General features: G+C 37.7%; 1 long non-coding RNA gene across 2 annotated transcripts in view; it reads left to right on the forward strand.

Moving 5' to 3' along the window:
• LOC112449784 overlaps positions 1–6,192 on the forward strand; it is a 30,523-nt gene extending 24,331 nt beyond the window's left edge. Inside the window, exons 1-3 of one of the 2 annotated variants that reach the window (XR_005232832.1) lie at positions 3,616–3,694; positions 4,292–4,465; positions 5,498–6,192. This is a non-coding gene — a long non-coding RNA (uncharacterized LOC112449784). Of the gene's footprint in view, positions 1–3,615; positions 3,695–4,291; positions 4,466–5,497 lie in introns of those variants that run through there. The other variant, XR_003038323.2, reaches the window with a different exon arrangement.
• Positions 6,193–6,841: the final 649 nt, after the last annotated feature.

Consider the following 6,841-nt stretch of genomic DNA (forward strand, 5'->3'; position numbering starts at 1 on the left):
TATTATCACGCTACCTTTCAGGTCCGAGTGGCTTCAGTCAGGCTGGCAGATACTTTATCACTCGGCACTCCCAGGTAGAGACATCATCTGGAGCCAGACGCTCTTTATTAAACAGATCATTGGGCACTTCATCAAAGTTTGACATTATTAATTAGAGCAAAACAGGGCTCTGAATATTAGCTACTGTGCCACTAATGAGTTAAGAGTATTCTGATAAAGTGAGTAAAGCAGATATTTATAAGGAAATGTTATATTAATTAGACAATTGGACCTGATTACTGTTTGAATATTTTTGAATTCTAAATACCTGGTGATTGTAACAAACTCAGAGAGGGTTTTTATTTAGGCTTTACCTGGATTTTAAACCAGTTGAAGACCAAAGAAAGAAAATCACAACGAAAGCTATAAGGTTGAGTTCATGTTGTGATGGAGGTCCTGTTCCACTGAGGTATTTGTTGTTAGTTTTATTTTTTCTAAAATCATAACTGTAAAACTCTGAACAGTTACATCTGCAGACATGAACAGACCAGGGCCACGAAACAAAGGCATTTTCTGCAGACAGCATTTAAACTTTGCTTGTAAAGTGCGCTAATCTTTATAATGACTAAGAGTGAGTCATTCCTTACTGGAAGAGAAAGCTAAAAACACACACACACACACACACACACACACAGTAAAGTTGCAGCACATCTTGTTTTTGCTTGACTCTCAAAATACTCCTAAGATGATCATTTGCACACAAACATAAATGCTTTTTCGGTGTCATATACATTTTTCAGTGTGTGTGTGTGTGTGTTACATAAACATACAGATAAGATGAGACACATTTCTTTTTGCAGGCAGTCGACAAAAAATGCCCCCTTGATTTTTTTTTTTTTTTGTTGATCTACTTAAAAAATGCATTTCATAAATGTATAATGAGGATTTTATTCAGGAAAAGTTGACTAACCTCTGCTTTTTGTTGTTTAAAAATAAATTTGTTTTGAGCAAATTGGTAAATAATTGATTTTTACACTTTAAAGTTTCATAAACCTTACATAATTCTATTTGTTTCTTTGTGTACGAAGGAGTTTAGCTGGATTGTTTTGTGTTTTTTTATTTCTGTGAAAAAAAGACTTGAACAGTTTATGAACCGAATCGGAGTGTGACGTTTTATTCTTCAAGTTATTATTATTGGCAACTTAGGTCACGCTCTCCTGCGAAGTCACTGTGTGACATGTAACCCACAATATTTATTAAAAAAAACAATCTATTTTTTAAATTGTAATTTGTCCATTTAGTTGTTTCTGATCATTAAGTGAATCTTCCCTCCTTTATAGAATAAATATACCACCAATCAGGCTGACTGGTCATTTTTGCAGAGAAACAATCAATCAGCAGCCACCATTAGAACTTAGTTAAGCTTTGTGTTTTTTGAAGTTTGTGCCTATTGTTTTACTCCACAAAAACCTGAGTGTGTTTTCCAACAACAGAATCCTTTCAGGTGGCGTCTCACTGGGCTGAGACTGTAGGGAGACGAGTTGATTGCCTAAAATTGAGAGAAAATATGTCAGTTTATCATTGCAGTCTCTGAATTCAGAGTGTTTGCCACCAGTTAGCCATGATGCTGGTTTTGGGGGTTTTCTGTGTTTGCATTCTTGGCTGTGTAGATTATTTCATTGCCCACCTTGGCTCATTTTTCCACGTCGGCAGCTGCTCCTACATTTACGCTGTAATCTGCTGGAGCGCACAGATTTGGACCACTTCATTTATAACTATTTATTATATCTGGGTTTTAGACTTGGACATTTGCCTCAAGAGTTCTGGCTGTCATGAACAAAATCCTTCATCAAAAATCTTTGGCCTAAGCTTGAAAGGAAACAGTCTGTGGTCATTTATTGTGACAGGATTATCGACAGCTATTTTATTACTCTCACGACCAAAGACTATCCTGCTATAACTAATGACAGACGTGGTCAAAAAAGAAAAAAGTTAAAAACTGTGCAGTGTCACTCCTGATAGAACTGATTTATTTTCCGCTGTTAATTCCTCATCCTCCTCCCCCTTTTTTAAAGTCCGAATTTAACAACAAGAGCAGTAATACCACTGCTTGTTTTTTTTTATTTGCTGTTGGACAAAAATCCATGTCGGATGTTTGTGGCATATTGCACTGTGAAAAGAAGTCAAACATTTATTAAATCATAAGCTGTACAGTGTGTAATACCTTAATGAGCCTGTGCAGCAGGACATGTAGAGGTCTGTTATATTTTTTTTAAATTGCAGAGGATGTGCTGGCCTTCAGTAGTTTTGCGAATGTGAAAATTTTGAACCCATAATCTCAAATCTTTTGCTGTATGTGTGTAAAATGTCCTGATCCAGGAACAACAGCTTAGACTGTAAGAGGGTTCAGATCTTGTCTTCCTTAAAACCTCAAGAGAACCAAGTTTCTTGTTGAGGTTAGACATTTAAAAGCATGTTTAAACTCACACAGTACACTGTTAAATAAAAAGAACGCTGGTGGGTTTGTGCACATGCGCACGGGGCTGCTTTGTCTCGGCGTGTTGGGGCGACTCGTTCATCTGTGTGTCTGAGAAGCCTCCATCTCCTGAAAGATGGTTGTGCCTCGCAGGACTGCAGATGGAGTGTCTGGGACAGCCCGAGGCGCTAACACTCACACAGATCACGTGACTTCAGAGGACCTTACACTCATTTAAGAGTGCTTTTTGCACATACCCACTCCTCATTCCAAACCTCCAAACGTGGCCCACATTCACAGTGGCAGAGGATTAAAATGGGCTCTTGCTGCAAAGAGATATTTTTCTAACCACACTGACATCCTGAACCAGTAAATTAGCTTATTGATTTATTGGAGGTGTTTATTTTCACCCCCGTACAGACAAGGCTAATGCAAAAAGAGCTTAGGAGGCTCCGACTTTCTGCCCATCAATCAGACAATCGATAAATGATCTCTGGCTTGTCCTGACCAAGTATCAAAGCGTCCTCTGATAAGACACTGAACGCCTCATTATCCAAATTTCACTTGCCCGTTTTAGCAGACGCTTTGGACAAAAAGCAGATGGCAAATGTGCAAAAGTGAGCAAGAATAAGAAAGATAAGTTCCCACAGTGCCAACACATTTTAGTCCTAAGAATATGCAAAACTCAAAGGAAAAGTAGAGTATATTTCCTGCAGTTATTTGAACTCGAGAGACAAACTGGCTTCATTAAACTAGGGATACTTTAGAAACAGTCTGCTAAAGAAAAATTAAATGGTTTATAATTAGTGTGGGAAGGTATATTATTTCTAATGCAGTCTCTTGAAATGAACATGTCATTTTATTTCATTAAAATATTCTGTTTTAAAAAAAGCATGCATGAGCACTGTTTAAAAATCTTTAAAAATTCTGCGTTACAAATGCACGAGTCACATTTGAACATAATTTTTACATTCAGGAAGCTCCAGAATGAACTCCTATCAATTATGATTCACACCAAGAAACGAGGAGGAGGAGGAGGAGGAGGAGTGGCCACTTTGAATTAGGTTTCATTCTTGCAAAGCAAAAGACCAATTAAACGGATCTTTAGTAACGAGGAAATAATGAGCAGCAATAATTCACCATCAGGCTGGCTTGTCTTGTACAGTTTACCCCGGTGTCTCTTCAGTGGACAGGACACTTTGAGCGGCGTACTGACCGTCCCTGCAGTTCCAAACAAATGTGAGTAATTTTAAAATCTGAGATCTCTTACAAAAATAACAATCAGTGGAGTTATTAAAACATGTTACATTCGATACAAGTACATCACACAATGATTCAGTTCTTCTTTTTTGAAAGGTTTTAAATGAATAAAAGAATCCGATGCAGCGTGCCGTCTCACATTTGCAATGATTTATTTAAAACTGCATACAAGACGACTGAAAACTGTGGCGTAAAAAGAGCAAACGTTACAAAACTCCTCACGACAAATATGGTGGGACTTGACTGTAAAAACACAAATAAACGTAACGTTAAATAACACAAGTCTGATGCCAAATCTTCATGTATAAATGCATGAAATTAGAAGAGAAATCCTTTGTGAAAAGGTAAATGTTTTACTCTTTGAAGAGGAGAGTTAAGGGACAGAGAATCTGTCAGCAGAGTAAGGTCCATATAAGGTCTACATTAAGTCTACAGACTGTTTGTTCACACACAGCAGCATGGAGTGCTGTAAACCAAAAAACAAAACCCAGATTCAAGGTTTTAACTTATGATGATTTGCAAAACGAGACAACTTTACTGATCCTGACCGGTGGTGTTCACTTCTGTCTGACCCAGGCTGGCGTTTGTTGTATTGCTGACTGATGTCCAGTAATGAAACGACCGACGTTCATCAGCCCGCTGTGTGTTCCTCCTCCTGTCTGCATCCAAGCGCCGAGCGGCTCGTCCCTGCTGCAGTCGGCTCAGAACCTGTGCAGAGATGTGACGGAGACTTGCTCCGGTGATCCTGTGGTGAGTCGAAACGGTTTGTCCCGTCTTCAGTGAGAAGCACCGTTCAGCCTTATAGGTCAGTGAAATGAAGTGGAGGAAAGTACTCGTTTCTGTTGTACATTTGCTGTTTCTTTTTTTTTTAATCATGCTACAAATACATGTCAAGAAGCAAAAAATTGTAAGGTTTTATTTTCCTTAAAACAGGAAAAATAAATAAGGTTTGTATTAAGGGGTGAATATCTTGTCTGTACTATAATATCCCACAGCAAGCATGTCCACACAGAACAACTTTGTCTTCTCATTTCCATATGTTGTCCTGACATTTGTTATTTACCCGTGGATCATCAGCGACACGTTGTTTTCCCAGATCCCTCCTCGGTCTCAAACTGCACATTTTCTTTAATTATACAACAGCAGTTTGTTTTTTGTTTTTTTCCATTTTTCTCCAAAAGTAAGATTTCTGACACAAACCTCTTTCAAGATGTGGAACATGATTATCCTTTGTGTTTATTTATTTATTTTTTTTACTTCTTCGTCCAGCAGAACTGGATCCAGTCTGTTTTTAAGTGCTACACTGTTTTCAGTACTTTTGTTTTAAATAGAAGATGAACAGTTTTACTGCCTTAACTCAAAAATCTAGAAATCCTATAGAGAAGATCAGTGAAGCGAGCCTGTACAGGAAACATACAGAATGAAAGAAATAAAATTAAATAAATTAGTGTATGTGATGGAAGAATTTAATGCAAAGACTTGGCTTTGCAAAAAGCTTATAGTTACAGACTATGGTTAATTTTAACATGTAGTCTCTACTTTATCAGTTTTTTTTCACTAAAACAAACAGAAATGATCAGTTCCTAAGATAGAAAACTATCAGAAACAAGTCAAATTGCTCAGAGTTTAACATGATTCTTTTCCTTGAACAAATAAAAAGTAAACTTACATAAAGTCCCTGCACAGCATGCAATTATTACCTGCTTTAGGATCACCTCGTAGTTGAGTCACTTGTGTTTCTGAGCTGATCAGTGAACTGAGAAGACGTCCTTTGCTCCTTAGTGTGACCGGACTGCAGTCTGAAGCAACACGGAGGCGTTTAAAGAAAGGTTTCCAGGTTTGTGAAGCCACTGTAACAGTGTCTGATGCACCAAAAAAAAAGGAACACAAAAGTCTAATTCTTCAGGACAAAGCTGTTTGCTCCTCGGACAGCGGGGATGATCGTTCAGGCAAACAACAAGCGGTGATGAGCGGTGGTCACCTGAGCCTCAACCAACCAAAGATCACAGCTATGTGAGGGTCGAAAACTGTGTGGTTGCAGGTAAGAAGCATTCAGGACAAAAACAATTGTTTTTTAATTCTTTTCTGCCAAACGAAGTAAGAAATGTCAAGACATCATAATTACTGGTGAACATGTTTTATATCTAAATAATGTGATCTAAATAAATAAATGCATAAAACTATTATTGAGTAGAAACATGAGGCTTTATGATGCTTTTTAATAGGGTTTAGATGTTTGCATAATTGCATTTTTGTATTTATTTATTCTGAAATATGGGCCTTCCAATGTATTTTCTTATTTTTTATTTGGCATAAAAAGGAGCTGCACGAACCAAAACAAAGATTTTGGTCGTCTACATTTATCGAAACATAAATAAATTAGATGTAAATGTGCTTGGGTTTGCTAAAACAAAAGTCTTATTTGCCAGATGTATTAATCCACTTTATTTCCTTTTCCTTTCTGCTTGTACTTGTACTTCTACTTTCCTTATATTCTCTTTGAAGTTTAAATAATTCTTGTTTCCCTCTCATCCTGACATCCAGTAATGACAACTCTCCCTTTATTTGAACATTGTCCTCCTCACGTCACCTCTTTCATTCCTCTTCTGTCTTCTCTCGTTCACCCGGTGTCTCTTGTCATCCTGTTTTATTGTGCTGATGGCAAAAATAAGAACTAAATGTTTCTCTTTTACTTCAGTTATCGTTACCCCTTTGCCTCGGTCCACGAACATCCTCATTGCTTCAAGCCTACTCCTTTATAGTTCATGTTGGACTCTCGCAACTGAAAAATCTATAATCCTCAAATAAAGTTAACTGTGGTGAGTCTACACGTTTCTATACTCTCTGTCCTGTGGGGTGTCATGCAAGTGCATCAAAAATTTAAAAAAAAGGATAGGATTCTCAGGAGGTGCCTTACAGCTCATTACTCTGCTGAGAACAGATGATGATGACGATGCAGTTCAGAGGCTGAATGCATAACGCATGCATCGCACATGAAACAAACACACGTGCGGCAAAACACACAGATAAGACGCTGACAGTCTGTTTTGCCTAGACTCTAAATTAAAGCTACATAAATGAGAAGGGTGTGCTGAAAAACTGCATAATTATATACTGTGATGACAA

Source organism: Kryptolebias marmoratus, linkage group LG2 (assembly GCF_001649575.2).
Source record: "Kryptolebias marmoratus isolate JLee-2015 linkage group LG2, ASM164957v2, whole genome shotgun sequence".
Lineage (NCBI taxonomy): Eukaryota > Metazoa > Chordata > Actinopteri > Cyprinodontiformes > Rivulidae > Kryptolebias > Kryptolebias marmoratus.